Source organism: Orcinus orca, chromosome 4 (genome assembly GCF_937001465.1).
Source record: "Orcinus orca chromosome 4, mOrcOrc1.1, whole genome shotgun sequence".
In the NCBI taxonomy this organism is placed as follows: Eukaryota; Metazoa; Chordata; class Mammalia; order Artiodactyla; family Delphinidae; genus Orcinus; species Orcinus orca.
The window spans coordinates 75,585,313-75,610,270 of record NC_064562.1 but is presented as its reverse complement, the minus strand read 5'-3'; positions in this window follow the sequence as shown (position 1 = coordinate 75,610,270).

The window sequence follows — 24,958 nt, the reverse complement described above, 5'->3', positions numbered from 1 at the left end:
AATTATGTAATCCACATATAATGATATTTTTCTCTTTTTTTCTTATATTTACATATCTGATGCTTTTCTTTTCATGTAGCATTGGTCACAACCTTCAGTACTAAAATAAAATGTAGACACAATAGTGACATCCTTATGGTGCATTTATTATTAAAGGAATACATCTAAAGATTCTCCATCAGGTATATAAGCATTTTTTATTCTACTTATTTTGTCTAAGTGTTCTTTTTTATTTTTAGCCATAAACAGGGTTGAATTATGTAATTTTAAAAATTTGGTTAATTTTAAGACTTTTTTAATTAACATGATGAATTGCATTGCTAGATATTTTAACTTATAACTCTTTTTACCTTTATGAGGTAGGTGGCACTTGATTAGAATTCATTTTAATAAACTATTAGATTCATTAATTTTATCTTCAGACATTTGAAATGTATGTTTCTATATAAATTAGAGCTATAATATTTTCCTATGATGGCATTATTTGTATCAAGAATATGTTAGCCTCATAAGAATATTAAGCCTTTCTCTCTTTATATCTGATTGCTGGCATAATTTGTATAGAATAGAAATTGTTGCTTCCTTTAAATAATTGGTGGGGCTTCCCTGGTGGTGCAGTGGTTAAGAATCCGCCTGCCAATGCAGGGGACACGGGTTCGATCCCTGGTCCGGGAAGATCCCTCATGCCACGGAGCAACTAAGCCTGTTTGCTACAACTACTGAGCCTGCGTGCCACAACTACTGAAGCCTGCGCACCTAGAGCCCATGCTCCACAACAAGAGAAGCCACTGCAATGAGAAGCCCACGCACCACAACGAAGAGCAGCCCCCGCTCCCCACAACTAGAAGAAAGCCCGCACACAGGAATGAAGACCCAATGTAGCCAAAAACAAAATTAAATTAAAATTTTTTTTTAAATAATTGGTAAAAATAATCTGTGAACTATTTGAGAAATACAGATTTTAGGCTAGGAGATAATAAGTCCCTACTTGGTGTGAATACAAGTAGCCATATGTGAAATACGTTTGTCCGTTCAGCCTGTTCTCTTTTTCTTTTCTTTATACTCAGTCTTGTGTTATATTTGAGAAGAGTTTATTATTATTTTACTAGTGCCAGGAGATGCTCTAATCACATTGCAAACATTAAGTGATTTAATCCTCACAATAGTATATACTGTTATTGCCAGAGAGGTTAATCAACTTTTCCAAGGCCACAAAGCTAATAAGAGGGCCACCTAGCTAACCAGCTAATTTGAATTCAGATAGTCCATGGACTTTGACTGTAGCCATTACCCTAAAAGCCACCACCTTAAAAATAAGATTTTAAAAGCCTGTGAATGTTTATTCATTCAGAATCTTGGTGTCAATATCTAATTTTATTTTTATTTATAGATTACCTCTTAGTCATCTTCTAGAACTACTCACTTCTTCCACATCTATCATATCTATTCCTTTCTTTACTTTCTGCATCTGGATATAGGAGAACTACCTCTGCAGATAATGGAATAGTTCTACACAAGCATGGTCTTGAATGTCATATGGTTGGGGGGTTGTTTAGAACATAGGATACAAGGAGTCAAATACTCACCATATCCCATCAGCATGCTTAAAGCAATCTAAATGTGACTAGGCACACTGATTCCAGAGTCTACCTGTCTGGTCCAATCCTGGCTCCTCACTTGGTTGTGTGGCCTTGAACTATATGTTTACCTTCCCTGCGCTTCAGCTTTCTCATTTGTAAAGTGGGGTTAATAATATCACCTACCACACAGAGCTTTCGTTAGAGTTAAAAACCAGTACAGTCAAAAAACTTAGTATCTAATAGTATACATTACTTAAAGTATTTCTTATTCCCCTTAAGACATATATCATTTGGGCACTGGCATAATAGATATTTAAGTAAACATGTTTTTCACCTAATTGGGTGTCAGTGGTTTCAGTGTTTGGTAACAGTGTGTGTGTGTGTGTGTGTGTGTGTGTGTTTTTATATGCAACCCCCTGCCCCATATCCAGCACCACCAGCTGCCCCAGCACTCAAAAATTCAATAAATAATTGTGCATGTGTGAGTGAATAAAAACAACATGTTTACCATTATGCTTCTCCATGTATTACTTATTTCACTCTCAAATAAGTATTATTTTGTTTTTGCCTCCCTGAAAATTTAAGAGAAAAGAGGGAAACATTCAGTTACTGAATCAAAGAATATAGCAAGTTATGAATTGGAGAATTCAACTGAATTTTTTTTCATGTTTTAGGACAGAAAAGTACTGGAACAATGGTATGGTAAAACAATAGAAATTGAACAAAACTTCCATTTATTATTTAACTTCTTTCAAGTGTAAAATAAGTACAGGTTTCTTATTATTTGGAAATAAACTTCTGGATCTGAACTTAAAAGAAGCATTAGTTTGACTTGTTATAAAAGTGAGTGTTCCTCATACAATATTAAAAATTGGCAAGCCAGGACCTTGGATAATTCTTTGCAAGAACATGGTAGTAGTAGAAGGTCTACTTTACCCTGGCTGATCTTGGTCTCTCCATTTCTTGTAGGGTTATAAAGCTCATGTCTCTGTAGGAAAACACTAGCTTGAGGCAAGAGCCTAAGGGCAATTAGACGGTAATTTAAGACTCTGATCCTACCCTTTAAGTAATTCCCTTCCATAAGAAAAAAACAAAAAATTAAGCTCTTCACATTGGTACTCAGTGCAATAAAAATTTGTATGTTACAGATTAGGCTGTAGGGAGAATGGCTTATAAAAAAGAACCATTAGGGAGGAGATTATGATTTATAATAGATTTATTGTAAATTTTAAAATACACACATTTTTAAAAATCAAACTTTTTTTTTTTTTTTTTTTTTTGCTGTACGCGGGCCTCTCACTGCCGCGGCCTCTCCCGCTGCGGAGCACAGGCTCCGGACGCGCAGGCTCAGCAGCCATGGCCCACGGGCCCAGCCGCTCCGCGGCATGTGGAATCCTCCCGGACCGGGGCACGACCCCGTGTCCCCTGCATCGGCAGGCGGACCCTCAACCACTGCGCCACCGGGGAAGCCCAAAATCAAACATTTTTATTGACAAAAATATCTTTCGGAAAGAAATATTTTATTTCAGTATTATCAGTTATATTCTTGGTGAAATTCGAGCCAATTTCAGTGGTATTTGTATGACATTCTTTCAGTTTTGTTTCCAAATCATTTTTTTAAATGTTTATATATGTGCCTATATCTTTCTTCCAAATTAATCAGCATAAGCATTAGTGCTGATAATGCAGTGCTTCTGTCCAAGTCTCAACCATAAGAAATTCCACAGCCTAACTCATTCATTCATTCAGTCAGTCAGTCAATTATTGAGCAGCTACTATGTGTCAAAAACGTGCTGATTGCTGGGATTCCATGTGGAACAAAACAGACATGTTTTCTGCCCTCTTAGAAGCAGGGGAAGAGGAAGATAGCAATCAAAAATGTATGCAAAGAAGAATATATCTGTGACTGAAAAAATTGTAAGAAACATGGGACTATGAGAGCATAAAATAGGTATTTCTCCTAATCTCAGAAATCAAGTTAAACTTCTCTAAGGGATTAAAAGAATTCCTGAATTAAAAAGGAAAACATTTAGTCATATCATTAATCACCTTAGTCTAATATTGGTTGCATGATCTATGAAAAATCTATATAAATTATAATTATATTTCTATAAGCACTTACAATTATTGATTATTTATTAACAGTCTACTTTTATTCATCTAAAATATATTTGATATAGTCGATCTCTCTCTCTCTCCACACACACATCACACACACACACACACACACACACACACACGTGTGTGTGTATATACACATATAGGTAAAACTAATGTTATAAAACTAATATGAATCTTATTCTTGCTTGTTGTGACGGGGTTTAGTCATCTGCGTGAATTAAATACTAAGGATCACTTATGTTTAATAAATAACTTTGGTAAATTAACAGACTGTAGAAATTTACAAGGTTTCCTTTCCAATCAATATCCACAGAAAGTGCAAAATCAATTTTAACTGCCCCCAATGAGAAACATAGAAACAAGACACCATATCTATTGCCTCCTGCAAAACAGCAGCATACCATAAAAGACAAATGAATAAATAAATAAGGAGATTAACATTTCCAACATAAAGCAAAAAATTTAACGTGATTTTCAAGGTATATATAATTTTTTGAATTATACTTTTTTTCATATAGTGAATATACTATGTTCAAAATAAATATTTAGGATGTTCCATAATTTAAAATAATTTTGCAAATACTATGACTTTTGCAAACTAAAATCCTAGAAACATACATTATTTTGATAATAGAAATACTTACATTGGTTAACTATGTAGTTTTTAGAAACATCTCTCAAAAATATGTTGGAAGATAAGACCATAAAGCATTATTGTTACTCAAATGATAGATTACTAAATCAAAAAAAAAAATCATAGAGATAAATGTGTTTTTTAGATCACATCCGTAGTAGCATGCTCCAAATTTACCTTTAATTAATTTTAGTCATATTTTAGCAATGTTAAAATCAGTTATCTTTTTGAACTTTCTAAAAATAAATAATCTGTACCTCTAGAAATAAAAATATATCGGCTTTCTGTATCTTCAAAATTTCACAAAATAATAATAACATTACTGTATACTCATGAAACTTTAAGTATTCACTTATTTAAATTCTTTATGTGTAGTAATTTATTTAAACCTCAAAATAACCACATGAGATAGATATTATTTTTATCTTAAATTTATAATAAAGAAATTGAAGAACAGGAGGTTTTATTAATTTACTTAAGGTCCCACAACTCATAATGGTGGAGTAAGGGTTTGTATTTAAGGACACAGACCCAGAACTTGGACTTTTACTTACAGAAAGACTGAGTTTCTATATACATTTAATTAAATTGCAATAATTATATTTCAATACCTTAGATGAGGAGGAAGTACAGGCAAGTCTTTATCAGCAAACACTAAATTCATATGATTAAGAAAACGGTAGTAATAATATAGTTTATATTTATTGATATTTTTATCAGTCTGTAATTGGCAACTCTCTATCAATCAAAAGTTTTATTGTGGTAGTAACCCTAGGTTTATAATGCTTCTTCAAAGTATATACCACATTACTGTTACCACCTAAATGATTAAAATATTATTTCTATTTTGTGCTTTAATTTTAAATTTATATCTATATAAATTGATTTGACTGTTAGATAGAATGAGTTCAAATCCAACTGTCAAAGACAAGAAAAGTCCAAATTGTCTATTTCTGTAAAGTGGCTAAACTTTGTGATTGGCAAACACAGCATCATAGACGCTAAAGCTAAATTTGTTTTTGTCACTTCATTTAGTTGGTTCAGTAAGAACAGTATTAATACGTAATATATTGTGTAAAAAAGGTTTGAGTTGAACAGTTGAATAAGATACTCATGTGATTTAGACATAGATAATAACAAAAAGTTTCACAAATTGAGACAAACACAAAACATGAACACAAAATAATATAAATTAGGAAACAAAAGTGGAGTTAAAAAATATAAATAATACTGATATACATCAATTCATTGGTAAATTTAAGAACTTTCTTTAAAATGAAGATATCAGCGGACTAGTCATTTTTAAATAATTTTATTTTTAATTGTGTTTAGTTGTAAATTTTACTTTATATCAAATGTCAAGTAAGAAGATAATGTGAACATAAATGAAATCAATAGATTAAAATAATATTTATTAATCATGCTAATCTGCAGGGTACTATGAAAGGGTATGTGAGGGATAATAAGATCTATGATACATTATCCCTACTCTTAATAAGTTTTCTCAAGACTTACCTGGAATACTTTCACCTCCCCTTCCTGTCATTCTACTTCACAAGGTGAAATTTCTTAAGTATTTTAAAGCTGCAAATGTCATTTTACTTATAAGCCTTTCTCTGACATACTTTAGAATCAAATTTCTTCTTCCCTTTTCTGTGCACTTGTAATAAATAGACCCTAGTGTGAGAATAGAACTTAGTGTGATCATGTGATCCTCAATGAGTCCCACTTCCTGGTGTTTATACTTTGGAGTAACCCCCCCTCTCTTGAGTGTTGGAAGGACTCATGACTTGCTTTTGATCAATTAAGTAAGGTAAAGATAATATGATGTCACTTTGTGATTACATTATGTCATGTAAGACAAATTCTTAGCAAACTAGAGCTAGAGGATTTTCTTGTGGGCATGATGAAATAAACAGCCAGGTTGAAGAATCCCACATGACAAGAAACAGGAAAAATCCAAGGTCCTCAGTCATGCAGCTACAAGGAAATGAATTTTGTTAACTACAGATGGATTTAGAAGTGGATTCTTTCCCACTTGAGACTCCAAATGTGAAAGCAGCCTGGCCAACACCTAGAGTGCAGTTTTATGAGACCCTGAGCAGAGGACCCACCTAAACCATGTCTGGAGTCCTGACCCACAGAAATTCCAAGAGAGTAGATGTGATTGGTTAAGCCAATACTTTCCTAGTAATTTGTTTTACAACAATATCAAACTAATACACTATTCAAAACACTTTCTTTTGCCCCTTAAATATTTGTCTAGCTACCTCTCTTTGACACTAGGCTGTGAGCTACCTATAGGTTTGTTAATTATTCCTCTCTATTTAGAAGATGAGTACAAAATGTTTGGCACACTTATTTATTCTGAATCTGCCTTGTCACACACAAACACACACACACACGAGCTATTTCTTGTAGCAAAATACTATTCTATGTATGCTAATGGCATGAATGAATAAATAAAAAGTGAATGAGTTATTTATTACTTCCATTTTAATGATTAGGAAATTGAAGCCTGAGAATGTTATATGGCTTGTAAATGGCAAAGCCAGGATATGAACTAGAGCATCTGGCTATAAATCCTGTACTTCTTCTGCTACAAAACATAATATACAGCCTTATGTATTATAGGATTATTGTATTGTAGATTAAGTGAAATAAAACAGATAAATTGCTTAAACTATTGACTAACATATAGTAGAATCTTAATAAGTCTCCAATAACTCTTATTATGCCTAAGCTCTCAGAAAGCTGAAAACTCAAATTTGTACTCAGTTATAATAATCAGGTCACCCTATCTCTAGAGTAATTTTATTTTTTCCTCCTTTTAAATTGTGTTTGTGTTACATTCAATTATATATTTCAACAATCCTGTTTTACGTGTTTTTTTTTTGTTTGTTTTTGTTTTTTTGGTACGCGGGCCTCTCACTGTTGTGGCCTCTCCCGTTGCGGAGCACAGGCTGTGGACGCGCAGACTCAGCGGCCATGGCCCACGGGCCTAGCCACTCCGCGGCATGTGGGATCTTCCCGGACTGGGACACAAACCCGTGTCCCCTGCATCAGCAGGCGGACTCTCAACCACTGCGCCACCAGGGAAGCCCTACGTGTTTTTTAATAACACAAATATCTTAAAATTGTTGAGGGAAATAAGCAGCGTTAAAAATATTTAAGTAAATATGAAACTTTACTCAATAGTGTACATTTTGCAGAATGTTTTATGTACCAGATATTTAGAAAATCAAAATGATTCTAACTGATGCAAGTCTGTATAACAGCTCATTAAATTCAAATGTCTACATGACAAACAATAGGAACACTGGTTTTCTGCTTCCTCAGATGTTTCCATTCAGCAAAAACTGAATCTATTTTCTCTGGCCAGACTTTTCATTTCAAAATTCGTAACACTTCTGACAGGTTCAACCCAATCAGAGTGGCAAGTCTATAACGGTAGGACACAAATGGAAGGCTGAGAATGTGCTTTCTTTTTTAGTCATTAAAATCACAGAATACCTGAGATTTAATCATTTTTATATGATGTGAGAGACATCTTATTGAGTTGTACAGTGAAATTTAAAAATTTACATACAATCCTCATATCTTTGCATTTATACATATATTCTCCTGGATATTAGTTTCCATGTAATGTTTCCAAATGGGATAAGTACTAAACTCCATTGCCTCCTCCAATTCTTGACTTCTGAGAAAGACTAAAGTATCAGATAATTATTCTTATTTCTGAGTCATGTTAGAAATTACAGCAATCAGAAAATACTGCATAGTGCCATGTCAAACATTATGTGTATGTTTTTCACAGAGGAAGACAGAATTCCTGAGCCATCTTGGCTTTCATCAATAACCACTAACATTCATTTACTTGCCTAAAGTGAAGTACCTGAGTATGTGTTTGTTTTTATTTTAAAGCCATATGATTTACCAGCTATACAAGTTAATTATTGCTGTATAACAAACTACCCTAAAACTATAAAAAAGTGTTTATTATTGTCATAGATTGGTTGGACACATCTGATGATAAGTTTCAGGGTTGGCCGTTTGTAGCTGGGTTTACTTTTGGATTTGCTATCAGCTGGAAGTTTGAGTGGAGGTGGTGACTCTAGGACAGTCAGATTCAGGTTGTAACTGGCTATCTGGCTGTTAGATGGAAAAGGCTAGCCTGGGCTTATTCACATAGTGGTGAATGGTGGGATCCAAGAGAGCAAGTAGAAGAGTACAAGCTCTCTGAGGTCAAATCTTGGAACTGGCACACCATTACTTTTTCTACATTTTATTAAACAAAGCAAATTATAAGACCAGCCCACATAGAAAAGGTAAATAGATTCTAATTTCTGATGAAACTATTGGAAGAATAGCATTGCAAAGATGTGGATACAGCAGTGGGTGAAGATTTGAGGTAATTTTTGCAAATAGTATACCTCAACGGTTTGCCAATAATTTCACAGACTGTGCTAGCTTTGTTGGTTTTTTTGTTTGTGTCTTTTTTTTTTTAAATTTATTAGACTAGTCTTGTGCCAAAATGAACTTAACATCTTGCCCTTATATACAGACTGTATATCAGAAGAGAACAGAAAACACTACTCTACAATCTATTCCAGATGACAGCTATTCCTCTCCTGCTGCTAGCCCCATTGCTGAAGTGTTCATATTTGATCTGCTCCATTTCACACACTTCCCTGAGAATCCAGAGGCCACAGTTATTGTTGGCTACAAAGGCTGTAAGAGCATGAACTTTGTATTTAGAGAGACCTGGATGTGAAACCCAGCCACTGTCCCACTGAGTGAGCCTACACTGATAATTTATCCTCTCCGTTTCCTTATCTTGAAAAAATGAGTTTAATGGTCTGTACCTCATAGGTCTGTTGTGAGGATTTAGAGATTGTAAATAGCTCAAGGGAGTGCTATTATACAGTAGGTGCTTAATACTTATCAATTCATTCTACCCCCATGGCTTTCTTGAAATGATTTTTTTTTCATTATAGGACATCTTGTCTCAAAAACAAAGCCCAGAACCGTTCACAAAGGAATAAGCTTATGGTTTTTAAGTGTAGAAATATTTAGCCTGCAGAGTAAAATAAAAGAGTAAACAAGTTTTTATATATTATTCTAAGGTTTATGATTTTCTTGAGGATATTTTCATGGATTTTTTCCCACCATATATATCCCCAAAGTGTATATTCTAAAGATGAATAATGAGAATAAAGAGGAAAATGCTGTCTTAGGTAGTATGTATTCTTTGTGGATATAAATTATATTAATAACTCAATCAAAATCAATGTATACTGGGATGACATTATTAATCTTTGATATATTTGGGGGTCACCTTTAATAAGGGGATATTGAGGTTATTAATACAAATGAAAAGGAAAAACATTAAAAAGTGGCATTGATTCATAGGACAGCAGAATATATTACTTGGTGCAAGGTAATTATTTAAATGGTCTCCACTTAAACTGATGAGGTTAGAACCTCATTTCCACAGGTATGTCTCCTTAGCCAGGCTTTACAAAACCCAGTAAGGGAGTGAAGAATTTATATTCCTTTCAGCAGAAATAATCCACGTGAAACATTCAATCTCAGTAATGAGATTTAAAGTCTAATTTCATTCCATGTGGGGGGGAGAAAAAGCAGATTGTTTTAAAGTCACAGAGAAATGCTTGTAGGAGCCTTTTCAAATATATGTCTTCTCTCATTTAAATTAATAGCGCCACATCCTGACTCCTCTAAAGAGACCCCAAAGGGAATGTGACTGGTAAACATCGGATTCAAACAAGTTGTACAGCAGGCTGTACATTATGACCGCAACTCAAGTACCTGTAGCCACAGGAAATGATCCATAAATCCATGCCTGTTCACTTCCTGTCAGAACTACTCTTTGCAACACATTGCCCAATCCAACCAGGTAGCTATAGCCCTATAGTAACTCACTGACTCCTATGTTAAGGCCACAATCAGACTATTTCCTAGGACTGACTTTTGTTATCATAGGAACTCTTTGCAAATTTTCTGTCTGAGGTAAACATCACTCTCTTTCAACTTTTCATTGTCACTGCTGACTCCCTTCTGCTTTCCTAACTGTTTGTCTCGTTTCTGATATCTCACCTTGCCTGGGTCTCTAATATCATGTATGGCCCGGTTCCATAAATTCTTATAAAGCTTGTTCCCCATGGCCTTGTCATTTATTTTGTCACTTGATTTCTCCTTCAACTCTGCCCAGACCACTGGGCTCTGGGTCTGAGATGTCTGAGATCAAGGCTGCTTGGGATCTTTCATTGCTCGCTTTTCCTGGACTTTTCCTGTCTCTCCAGCTATTCTCTCCCTGTGAACAACACTCTTGCCCATGCCTGTTTTGACTAGTTATATTCATTTTTTTGTAGATCTAAAGGGAGTTGCTTATTTAATCACAAAATGTACATGTACTGTTTTGAGGGTTCTCAAATATGGTAGTCTGGTTTGTATATCCAAAGGTAGAGTAAACATTTATTTTATAAAAATAAAGAAATCATTTCAATTTCAGCACTTCATTTACATAACGAGGTCCAATATTGTATTGTAAATGGGAGAGTAAGTCCCCTAGTGGGGTCTTTAAGGATCACTCCAAAATGACTGTGTGGAAATTACACTAGAAGGGGCATGTGATATTGAATTATTTATTATCCTCACAGATTCTAGAGAGGAAGGCATGGTATGCTCAGAGGGCCACACAAAGTCACCAAAAGCTCAAAGTTTGGTCATGGCAGGAAGGGAAAGAGCAGAGCAAGGATTCATGAGCAAATGTTTGGGTGGGGTAGCTGTGGCATGTGAGAAGCATTCTCACTGGGTAATTTGAGTGTAACTGGGTGAAAATGAAAAGGAGAGGAATAAAATGGGAAATCGTCAGGGGATTTATTGTTCATACATGTTGGAAATGAATGCCCAGAGATAGGCAATAACTAGGTAAAAGTTCAAAACAAGCAAGGTGGGTGCCAACACTCAGGGAGCCATTGAAACAACAAGTAATACCTTTACATTACAAATCCATAAGCCATTTAGCTTTCTTTCCCCTCTCTACCCTGGTTATTGTCATAATTATATTATATATATATATAATTGTTATTATATTATATATAATATATATAATTGGTTATTGTCATAATTATATTTTATATATATATTCTTTTATTTTAGAATAATTTTTTTATTATAACCACTGCATACAACAAATTAAAAGATATACATTGAAGACTGGAAACATTCTGAGCAAAAATCCTATTTTCTATACTGAAAATAGCATTGGTAACATTTTGCTATTTGCAAATGTCTCAGTAAAATAATGATGTTGTTCCTGTCTCTTATGCTGGCATTAAGTAAGTCAATTTAAAATATTCAAACCCATAAAACAGACTCTGCCAGGACTGTTGTCTCTCACTTTAAAAGCAAAGCTGTTCCTTTAAAGACCTAAACACTTTTTGGAGATTTAACTGTGTTATAATTTCCATAGGAGACTGGCAGTGACCATTTCATTTCTCTAAGGAAATCAAAATGCTACATGAGTCTCCAGCTGTGCCTCACATATGCTTTTTTCTCAATGGCTTTTTATTTGCTGTTCCCCACACTTGAGCACCATTGTCCTAAATCGTAACATAGTTTTCTCCTTCACTTTCATTGATTGAGTTTTTTTTTTTTTTTTAGTGTCACTTCAGAGAAGCTTTTGTTGATTACCTCACGGGTAGCAGCCCCTTTCACTGGATTTGCCATTACTACACATTACTATACTCACACACGCAAACACGCATACATGTGATGTTATTGCCTATACCCTACAACAGATTGTAATCTCCAGTGGGGCAGAAAGTCTTACAAGGACTAAAAGATACCAAACAGGTTTGTCAGTAAACACACACACATACACACAATAACATAGAAAAGTCCTTTTTGAGGGTGGAATCCTTGATACTTTACAATAGCTGCAGCTAAGCTGGTGGCCAACTTCCTGAATAGATAATTAGGATTACTAGCCAAAACCTCCCTGCACAGGCAGCTAGGCAAAGATGTCAGAGCTATGCTAAGTCCTTAAATGACTTTTTAAGCCAATCAGAATGGTTTCCTACTAAAAAGGAATTCCCAATGAGTAGAGAGTGGTTAATATTTTATATTTAGATACAAAATCATCATCAATTTTTAAATTATTAATGGAAAAAAGTCCAAAGAAGTGGTCAAATACTGAAGGATGTAGCTAAATTTTAATGAGAGTAATTCCTACAGCAAATTGTATACCCCACCATTATGTTTATACTTTATGACACAATAGCTATGTTCCTTATTTTTTTCCAGGGCAGTTCCAATAGCAAATCTTTAAAAACATTTTTGAAACTGCACTTGCCTTCTGTGAACACTGTCCAAAGTTCTAATTTAGAAAATGATAGGTGTTAATATAAGAAATGCTAACTATGAGGCATGCTTTAATAGAAGTCATTCTTAGAAATTGTTTTCAGATTTTTCTAATTGCCTCCAGTTCATTGAGTGAAACAGTAGAGAATCAAAAGTAAGAATTCTACCTAAATTCTATCTATTTGAAAAATTATCTAAATTTTATAACTCAGCTTGTAGTACAAATATATAAATGTATATTATTCTACTCATATTTGCACAGTAAAATAAGTAGAACCATGACTCATCAGAAAACATTTAAATCGGTCCTATACTTCAGAATTCAAATATGTCAATCCTTTCTGAATCTCCTGTATACACCCATGGAATACGAATTTACTTATGAGCTCTGTGTTCTTCACACTGACCTTGAACTAACTCTGGACAAATTCTATTTGAGAATAAATATATTAAGACACTGTGAGAGAATAGACCGCCTTTGTTCTAGGTGAATTGTACATGTTATTTTAACTGTAGGTTTATTATCAGGCTGTAATTACTTAAATCTAAGATCTATATGTAAAGAGCTGTAGGTAGAGACATCCATGATATTGAGAACCTATGGAAGTAACTGTGGCTGGTGACCATAGGTGGTTTGAATCATTTGTGTAATAAGGGTGGCCTTCATCTCTCTTTTGCCAATGAAATCAGAATTGGAGGTCCTCAGAAACTTGGGGATGAGGTGAAAAATGGAGACAGTTTTGTCATAGCTTGTAGGTTTTGAACAAATTTCTCCCTCAAAGTGTATGTGGAACATAACTCTTTGTGAAATAATCTTCCTCGTATTACCTGAGAACAGGGTATGACAATGTGTATCTTGTGAAACAATATTTTCATTTGGATGGAATATTGGGTTTGTTTGGAAAAAAAGTTGTCTTTGGTCAAATAAAGATAGAGAATCAGTCTAAACATAATTAAATAGGTTCCTTCATTGCAGGGCTTTTCAGAACTATAATTATGTTAGTGTTAATCTTGACTAGGCCACAGAATCCCATTACATAAAGCATCATTGGCAACTAATGTTCTAAAGAGCACAGTTTGCAAAGCTTTTACTTGGAACAACAGGAGAATAATGTTTTACCTCAAAGTAGGAGTAGACTTTAAAATAATGGTTAATCAAAGCCTTTCAGGAAAGCAAAATGGTACAAAGATAGATGGACAAATGATAGAATTACAGAGATTTACATTCAACATAGACGTAAAGAATAAATATATATTCTCTTAAATGTGGTTCGGTATGCTGACTGTTAAAGGAGCACAAATCTAGACGTGTAGAAAGTAAGGCAAGACACAGAGTTATGAGAAGATAAATCATTCATGCAGGTTTTCATTTAGCTATTAAGCAAATATTTGCTTAGCACCTAGTATGTGTAAGATGTTGCTTTAGTGCTATAAATACAGAGGGCGGCGTGACAGACAGGGCCTATAACACCTAAATTCACTTAAAACAAATCTAAATAAAAATCAGGAATGACCAGCTAGTTATTTTTTAAAATATTTTTTGGACTAAATAATTCTTCAAGTGATTCTTGCTTTATTCACTATTTGTCATTTCTTTTAGTTACCAGCATTAAACCCTCTTAAAAATACAAAAGTTTGAATTTCTATTTTTCAGAATAGCCATCAGGGGAGAAATAGATATATCCTGTTTCCTATTGTTTAGCAGCCTGTCCGCATCTAGGCAGGGGTCAGAGATTCAAGTACAAAAGAAGAAAGTGGAAATTAGGAAAGAAAGGTAAAAATGAGGAAAATATCTGGAGCTCATATGTATATATATGTAGATACATTTTTTTTTTCTTTTAAATAAAAGAAAGCTGCAAAATGAGGTTGATCTGGAACTGGCCCTGAGGAGGATAATTGAGAGCAGGAACCTAGCCTACCTCCAGGGGCACATGTTCCTTCTGTTTGTTATTAGATTAACTCTACAGAATACTAGAAAATTATCTAAGTCCAGAGCTTCTGAATCTAAGGGATGATTATATCATCACTAACTCTTTGCTGCCTTTCGAATGATTTTCAATCCCTTGGTGGTTTATAAAGTAGACATTGCAGCACCTAGCCCTCATAATATGAGCTGACAATACAAGAGAGAATACGTGGAAGATTATGTATTTTTTGTTTAATGTACCAAATGTCACCTGTCAGCAAAACATATGCCTGTAATCAGTTCAATAAGAAGTTAGTGAGGAGCTTTTGAGGAGGTTGAACCATACAGTTCTCTGCTTTCTCAAAACATGCATGTTAGAATCATAAAGAAACTAAAACTGTCATTTAAAGCCACTCAGTCAAAGCACAAATATCCTAATAAAACATGAGCAGAAATCAGTTTAGAATTCACACATTGTATGTCACGTAGACAGAGTTTGATTTAAAAAGAAAATATTGTGGAAAACTTGGTTATGTGCACAATCTTCCAGAAACCTCTAAAGACGCTTAAGGATATTTAGATTTTTTGCAAAGGCCATGGTCTATGTAGTGCCAGGGATTCAAACTGTGTGAAGGTCCATATGTTAGTAAATGCATAGGATTTAATATCATGAAGCTCCACCTATGATGAGAAAAGAAAGTATGGTCTAAATATGCTTCCCTTTTCCTGTTATTTATAATTTGACCCTATCTATTTTCCTTCGTTATCAAGTATGCATATACAAATTTAGATTCAGACTTCAATAAGCTGAAAATTCAAGTCATTCATGTAAGGCATGTATAGGCTGACACTGACTTTTCTTTTGTCGCCCAATATTCACTACTACTTTGTGATGATATTAAAAAAATAAACAAAATCACTATATTTCACATATCCTCTTCATGTGTGGTCTTCCAATTGCTTCAGCTGCTCATCTACCCTAGTTTACATGATCCAAGGGCACTATAAATAATTTTAAATACTTATTTTCATTTTCTAAAAATATAAAACATTGAAATTGCAAAATACTAACAAAGGAAACAGTAAATTTTTTAAACGTAACAAAGATTTGTTTTTTCCTTCTATCGTCTGTTATAAATTTTTTTCCCTAAAAATGTGTTGTAGTAGGAAAAAAATAATAAAAGAACATCAAACACAGTGATTCTAACTTCTTTGTGGAGAAATTACAATTCATTATATCATTGATGTTGGAAAAATACGGTTAGTAGACTAATCAAGCCAATCATGTTTTGTCATAGATATTTCCAGTAATAGATGGGGTTCCCATGTTAACAGCTCCCCCTATTATCACTTACTTCTGAATGCCCATAAGACAGGATGCATTTAGACCCAGTAGCTATATATTATAGCTGTGCATTTCTCTCCTTAATAGAGTTAATGACCTGAACACAGCGCAATGCCACAAAGCAGAGGCTGGTGGTATCCATCCCCTCACTCATTCATTTTATATTTACTGGAGCCTACTATGTGCCTTTGCACCATGCTAATCATAGTTTGGAAATATGTGGTGATGGTGAAATTGGATACTAAGATAAGTAGTTGGAGGAAACAATGTGAGATGAAAACAGATAAATTCAAACCAACAGTAAAAATATCAGTACAATTTCTGGTTTATGTGTATATGACTAGAAACACATGGTTCAAATTTTTTAGAGTTGTTTGTTAAAACAGTTTTTATTTGGAAGTAGACATGATATGGTTTCAATATCTAAGTGTTTATCTTTATACTTATTACATGCTTTTACTTTTCTTTTAAACATTTAATGAAAAGAATAGTTTTCTAATGATCACAGAGACCTAAATTATTTTAGGGAATATAGAGCTCTATATACTCATTAATTATACCATGTGATATCAGACATTTTAAAATTATTCCAGCTATTTGCCTAACAAAATTACCTATCAAATTTGAGTTCTTTTAAATTATTTGTACAATTTTAATTTTCAACTGTTGCCACTTCCCACTAACCTTGAGTGATTTCTTAACATGCCTCTTCTTCCCTCTGTTAACGTGTTGCTTCTTGGGCTGAAAGGCCAAACAGTCATACATATAAGAACTGTGTATAAAATAAACAGTCCACAAGCAATATCCAGAAAGTACCCCTTGTGAAAAAGAATAGGCAATTTCATTCATTGACTGTGTGGCATTAATATTTCTTAATCTACTTATATTTTCTTTATTGATTGGTGCTTAACTGCATTCATAAAGGAGATTTTCAGATTCATAAATTTCAAATAGGTGAGGTGTTGTACGATCTTTTACAGAAATAAAGGTGTTGTGTTTATTTATAAATGAACATAATCATTGCAGAGTAGCTATAAAGTGCTTATATAAGAAAGAGTGATCTTAGTTGTGTGCCTGTATGTGTGTAAATACGTAATCTGTCAAGATATGTACCTATAGCTAATTTAATAAAACTCTATTCTAAAAAAGATTTTTTAAATATACAAGATGGACTCTCCAATGTTCTTTGCATACCATTTATAGATACTGTGATCTGACCTCAAATACATCTTTGCCATCTATCGCATCCCTTCATCATGCCTTTACCTTATAACAAAGTCACACCATTCAACCTCTCCCTGTTGCTTGCTTCCTTTTATTTGCTGCCATCTTGCCCGTGATCCCATTGTTCTCATTATCAGATGCATTTCTGTCATTAACAGCAGGTATCATCTTCATCAGTTTAAACCTTACCCATCCTTCAAGATACAGCTCCAATGTCAGCTTCCCAATGAGCAAATGTCTTTATTCAGCATTAATATCACTCCCTTCTCTGTTACATAGCATTCTGTTTGTATTTTTAGTACCTGTCCAATATTTTAAATTTGTATCCACTCCTGTTTCTCCTGATGGGTAATAGAAATTTTAAGGTCAATGACCATATCTTGTTTATTTCTATATACATAATACTGCCAAGCAGTGTCTTTCCAAAAGTAGATAATAAATATTTTTAGGATTACATTGAAATGAGACAAACTGAATTAGCTCAAGGTTGCTACACGTTGTTTCTTTACTGTTCAGAACTCTTTGCTCTTGAATTGCAACATTTGTCTCAGTTTTTGCTGTACTTGAAAGCTGATATACCCTTAACTTACATCCATCTAAGTGGATTGGAGAGTGACATTTATTAATATTTGCATAGCTCCAAAGAAGTTCATGCTGTGCAAAACACTCTACAAATTGGAAGTGCTATTTAAAAATAAAAGGATGTATAGTGCAGTAAAGTGCAGCAACTTGGCACAATCAATACAGCTCTTGAATTTTTCAATATAAAAATTTAAAGAAAGAAACACCTGTTATACATTTCCTGAAACAATGGAACATAACTTTATTTGCAAATGGTGACATTATCTTGTTAAATGAAAAATCTAAGAACAGTTGCTAGGGATATTTTATGCACTCACGGTGTCTATGGAAACCGAGCCTGCACAAAACTTGTAAGGGGGAATAAAGAGACACCTGGAAGAGTGCCCAGTGTCAGAAAGACAATGAGAATATAACTTTTCAAAAGTTAGAAAGAGCAAAAATAGAATAAAAAATACACTTACCTGGTGTCTTTGGGTACTAGCAGAAAGGTTTAATCCTGGGAAAAAATATAAAGAACAGAAAAAACAAAAACAATTTTTTAACCTTGCTTCAATTTACTAACATTACTAAAGTTTGAAAAGTAATGTGGCCATTGCTTCCTAGACACTCATAGAATTGACTCATGCTTGTGTAAGCCATGGAAGAATCTCCTCATGCTCTGAAACAGCATTTATATTTCAAAGATAAGGGAACACAATTTATTTTGTTTTTGAAATTTGAACCCTGGCACATCTAATGATTTTGGACTTCATTAATTAGAACAGAGTGCCATATCTTTGACTGGACATCTAGTAGCTCACTTTGCTGATATAAATGAATCTTTGTCTGAAAGAATGGCTGTCATTTAGAGAAAAAATAGATCTAACCCTTGTCCTTTTTAAACTAACAACTTCAGATGTTGTGTTTCCACAGAATTTCATCTGTCTCCAAACGATGATATGAATGCAATAAGACCTTTAAAATTAAAAAAAAATCTATTAGCAGTTGGTTTGTATATAGTAAAGATTCTGAAATAATGCATTATTCAGTGCTTAATTTAATTTTGGAAAATGAGCATTTCTTATGGGTCAGGAATAAGTACTAGAAATAAATAGCAGAAATCCAGAAAGTACCAGAAATAAGTACCAGAGAGCCAGTGGTAAGTATAAATAGACACAATCCTTGCCTTCCTGGGACTTGCACATTAATGAGGAAGACAGATCTTCATCAAACTATGAGTAAAATATATGTTAAATATAGTTCCTTTTAAAATGATAAATTAATATGTTTTTTATTTAAAAGAGGTAATTTAGAGATTATAAGTGTAAAAAAAATATACTTTGTGTTAATGTTTTAAAAACAATAATAATTACTTTTCCAATATGGAACAATTAGCAGATATTTAAAAATACTTTCCATGCTCAGTTTCTTTAGCTTTTTATGATATTTGAAAAATGAGTTCTACTCCTGATCAGAGAGATATTTATAGCTTTACATTTTGAGTAGCAATAATTATTGTTCTCAATCCGTTGAGTACTAAGTACTATATGTAGACTATATAATACTTTTTTATTTTCTGGTTTGCTAAGCAAGATCTTTAAATTCAAGAATTATTAAGAATAGATGGGTCTTTTTATAAACACTCAGCCAATTGAACAACTCAATTGACCAGAACATTGAGGGACAGTAAATAAGAAAGAAGAGGGAAAATGTTGCACAAAGTAGCCAAAATTGGAGAGAATAAGAATCAAAATCCCTAAAGGGCCAGTTGGGCCCTGTTGAAGTCCATTAGTTCAGGAAGAACTCCTGTAGTTCAAACCAATCAATCATTTCTCACTCAACCTCATGGGATCAAATTCCACCCTCAATTACATGCACCTAACTTTCCGCCCTCAATTACACACACCTAACTTTCACTCAAGTTGCAGGGAGTTAGACACACATTCAGGAGGGCAGGCTGTGGCCCTGCACGCTGAGTGGGGAGTAATTGATGGCTCTTTCCTGCTGTGCTTGGCTTGGTGAGCACAGCTAGCAGCAGAGGCCTGCAGGCCTAAGCAGAGAAGGAGGATGCTATAAAAAATCCACAGCCTTGAGCGCTGTATCAGAGCTGTGGCAGCCGTTCTTCATTTCAAGACTAAAGAAGGCCAGCTTCACTAAGCACTGAGATGTATGTATTTTCTTACATATTCTTTTCCTTAGTTTACTCCAGTTTCTCATCCTATCTCCATTCTGTTTTCTTCTCCTATAAGAAAGAGGTTCTTTTCTTTCTTTGCTCCCATTTCCCCATCAGTGTTTTCAGGCTTTTACAAATATTAAATGAGATAAAGTGCTTAGAACAATCTGGCACAGGATAAGAGTTCAATAATTGTTAGTTTAGTTGTGACAGTTATTTTGTATTATCATTGCTATCGTTAGAACTAATTTTCATTGATTTAAAGAGGTTTTAGATATATGCAGGAAAGACAATCCTTTAATTTTGATAAGATTTTACTTAGAAAGTTTCATCTTTTGTATATTTGTCTAAAACTGCTAATTTCACACCAAACTTATAATCACATACTGAATTTATCTGTGAAGAAAAGATGAATGATATTTCTGAGACATTATCCTTTTATGAGAAAAGTGATAGAAAAATCATTTAGCAACATTAAAAATATTCTCAAGAATGTCACTGGCAGACCCATAATACTTGACATAATAAAACTTGAGCTTCCTGAAGTAAATAAACATTGAATTGGTTTACTTTAAATACTTAAAAAAATGGAGCTTGAGGAAAAATAGTATATTTTAATAACTGGACTTTAATTATAAGAGTTGTTAAGATAGAGCATAATTTAGGTTAATTTTTTGGATAGTATAAAGCTTGAAAGTATATAGCAAAAACTATTGTAACTTTAAGCAATATATAATATTTCAAATAATATATATGTAAATATGTGTGTTAAGTATACTGTGTACTAAAATTATATATTTTAACATTCTGACTGCTAGATGGCTTATTGTGCTATACCAGCACACTAAGGAATATGAAAACTGTAATATATACGTTTAATAATAAACTAAAATATTTTAACAAAACACAACATATTTAAAAATATTAAAATTTTGAGCATGCATTATAAAAGCAGCTCTATGAATTCCTAGGTACTTCCATTACTCAAATGACAATTTGTTATACATAGTTTTCTCTTCAGGTTCCATGTGCAAAAACTCTGGTGTTTGTTGCCCTTTGGATCAGTTTTCACAGTTTCTCAGAAGTTCCCGGAGTAAGCTGATTGTGGATTCACCTGAGAACCTCAATGAAAACTTTCAACATTTTCACAACGAGGTCTTGAATGGCTGCTATAAGCCCAGCATTCCTCAGAGTCTATCCTTACATACTACTTGGCCCGTCTTCCGGGCAGGTAGAATAAACCTGCTCTTTGATCTCCCAGGTTTTCTGAGTTCTGTGTAGTCCATGTTCCAATAACATATGAGGGGACTATTTTAACTAGAGTCTCCTCTACCACATTTTTTCAAGAAGAAAAAGAATCACGCTCCTTACTTGTTTTTGCTATTTTTCAGTCATCCGTTAACAACTATCTCTTTCCATGTATGTATACTACCAGATCTTGCTTTACTTTTACTTGAAAGACATTTTACTGTCCAGTTAATTCAAACTCCTTCTTTTATGTCATTGTCCACAATGCTTAGAAATGGGTTCTTTTTCAATGTTTGCTCTAAAACCTTTGTTGATTAGTTTTTTTAATAAGGCACCTATAGTCAAAGGTTACATTGAGAGGTAGTAAAATTAGAGATCAAAAGAATGGGCACTGGAGACAGATTGCCTTGGATTTTCATGCTGCAATTCTCTAGCTGATTACTTAACCTCTCTCTTTCAAGTTGCTTATCTGTCAAGTGAAGAAAATAATAATTCCTCATAGGATTATGAACAATATGCTAACATGCTAATAGTTTTAATCTGCTAGTTAATATTAACACATCTAAAGAACAATACACAAAGTTAGTATTCGATAAAAGTAAACATAAATAGAGGATCAGGGTTTCATTAAAAACCTACTGATGAAACTGAAATAAATATCCAATTAATATAGAGTGGTCTTTTTAAAACATTGTGTGCTCTATAAAAACACTAATTTTACAGGATGTTAACTAACATTATGTGAAAAAGTGTTCTATCATTAGATAAATTGTAAAACTCAGGTTTAAAAAAGATAATTTTTTTGGGCTTCCCTGGTGGCGCACTGGTTGGGGGTCCGCCTGCTGATGAAGGGGACACGGGTTTGTGTCCCAGTCCAGGAAGATCCCACATGCCGCAGAGAGGCTGGGCCCGTGAGCCATGGCCGCTGAGCCTGTGCGTCCGGATCCTGTGCTCCGCAACGGGAGAGGCCACAACAGTGAGAGGCCTGCGTACCGCAGAAAAAAAAAAAAGATAAATTTTTTAATGCAGGATTTCACAGACCTGCATGTTGATTTCCCAAAGATATATAACTTATGTAATGTTTCTGAAACAAGTTCTATTTTGAAACTCTTGCTGTTTGTGGAGCATCTCACAGTGTGTTGTTCTAGAAGATGCAAGTTTGGAAAGGCAATTTATATGAAAAAATTCCTCTTTTATCACTAAAGAAAAGATAACAGAGGAATGGTTGGTTAAAAGACAGAAAGATAGGTAGCAGGTAAAGTATATAATAGAGTGAGTTGTGATTCCAATTTAATGGGATTGTGCTTTGTAGATTTAGTTATTTTTATTTATAGTTCAAAGAAGTAGAAACTTATAATTACATTTATAATTCTTAGCTTAAGAATATTCTATGACAGAACTAACTGTATTTTCCCATTAGTGAAGCATACTCTACAGATTGTTTTATTGATTCTCCTTCAGCTAATGAATGCAGTAAAAAAAGATATTCTGCGTAACCAGCTCATAGATGTGTGAAAGGGAAGTCTGGTAAGAGCTGACTACTTACAACTCAGAACGTAAGTAGAGGTTATAGGAAGATACCTAAAATCTTGCAACTTTATTCAGATGTGAGAAGAGCTTATTGTGTATCTTGTGAGTTATTATTTGTTCTTCTGAATTTGCCTAATATTGTAAACTGAATAATGGCCCCCAAAATGGCCATATTTCAATCCCCAGAACCTGTGAGTATTTTATGTTATATAACAGAAAGGAACTTTGCAGATGTGGAAAAATTAAGGATCATGAAATGGGGATCTTATCTTAGATTATAGAGGTGAGAACAATGGATTCACAAAGAATATCAAAGCATGATATTGTTTAACTTTTGAGATTTACGTAGAATAGAGCTCGTCTTAGCCATTAAAGTTAAATGAATATCCCTCCTAAAACTGTTTAAAAATCAGAAGCAAGAAAGAAAAAAAAAACAAGGAATGATAAAATTGTCACCTCTTCCTTGCCTTCACCTTATGATTCTGTTATAAAAAGCCAGTGGAATAAGGATAAACTTGCACCTGTGAATCTTTCAACAGCAAATCTAAAATGGACTCATTAGAATTTGGAGTAGGGCCCATGACTTATTCATCTTTATATCCCTTCCATAATCCAGTGCACATAGTAGAAGGTCGAGAGTATCTTGTTAAATGAATAAATTAAAACTGACTCAGGTATATTCGTGGTGAAATGTATTTACTACCAACTACATTACACTCAGATTACAGGTAAAAAGGTGACTTTGCCTACAAAGAAAAATGGACAAAGGCTGTATCCCTCTTTCCTAAGCAATAAGTCTGTGGCTAATGTAACCTTGAAGTTTCATACCTGATTTATTCATCTTCTTAGATTTGCTCTTAGCTCTGTATGTCTCTGACCCTTCCCTCCACACCTGGGCCCAGATGAAGCATTGTGTTTTGAGACATCTCAGGGCTCAAAAAGAGTACAACTAGAAGGGATTGTGTAGGAATTCATGTATCTTGAGATTATATTTGACCAATGAGAGACAGGAGATGGCACATACTTAAATTCCTTGCCCTTCCTATTTGGAGATGTCCCAGGTGAATAAGCATTCAGTCTAGTTTATTTAGTGAAGTTTTGGAGCTGCTGTAATGTACCACTTTGTATTTTTTCCCCCTCCCCAGGTTCACTCTCTTTTTTCTCTTACCCTAATTTTCCTGGGATTCTACTCCTCATAGTAGAGTTGGCAATTGACATTTGCCTCAGGCTGTTTTCTAGGTATCTTTTTTTTTTTTTTTGCGGTACGCGGGGCTCTCACTGTTGTGGCCTCTCCCGTTGAGGAGCACAGGCTCCAGACGCGCAGGCTCAGTGACCATGGCTCACGGGCCTAGCCGCTTCACGGCATGTGGGATCTTCCCGGACTGGGGCACGAACCCGTGTACCCTGCATCGGCAGGCGGACTCTCAACCACTGCGCCACCAGGGAAGCCCTCTAGGTATCTTTGACTAAGATGGTTTTCATCCTTAGGGGCCAGGGCATGGGAAATGACAACTCAGTTCTGCAAAATCAATGGAAATTGCAAACTAGAAACCTCTCTCACAAAATAAATTGGCATGAAACGATATACATTAACTTTCCACTTGAACCTAAAGATCAGATATAGTGGGGCCTGAAATTTACATAGACCTGGAAGACCTCCTAATCAGAAATGAAGTTTTATCAAAGAGTTAGACTTCACAAATTATAGGATAATTTGTTCCCAAGTATTTAAGCCACATATAGTGATTTTGAACTTAACTTTGAAGAACAGGAGTAATGAAATAATAAGTGGGTTTTTTTCCCTACAAAATTAGGGGAACTTTTCCTTAGACAATACATGCCTGAGGGAAATTCCTAATTTTCCTTCAGAGTCTATAACAAAATTTTACTTCAATCATGTGCTCTTTTGAGTTCAGCTCAGGCTGTTATCCACTTGAATTTGAGAACTTCATGAAACCTGATGCATAGAATTTTCAATCTGATGAGAATATTCTGGACATTGTTCCTAATTGTATTGTGCCACTTTTTGAGTTAGAAAACAGATACCTAATAAGCAAAAAAAGCAAGTATTCCTAAACCTAAAGTCACCTTATAATTACAAGACAGATAATAGGTCAAGAAGACTGGGCATAAATGAATGCTATCCCAGAAAAATGATTTATTCAGGGTAAACTGGTATGATTGCCCCACCCCTTCAAGGCCAGCTTACACAGTTGTATAGGAACCTGTGTAAGAAGGGTCCCCCTCTTGG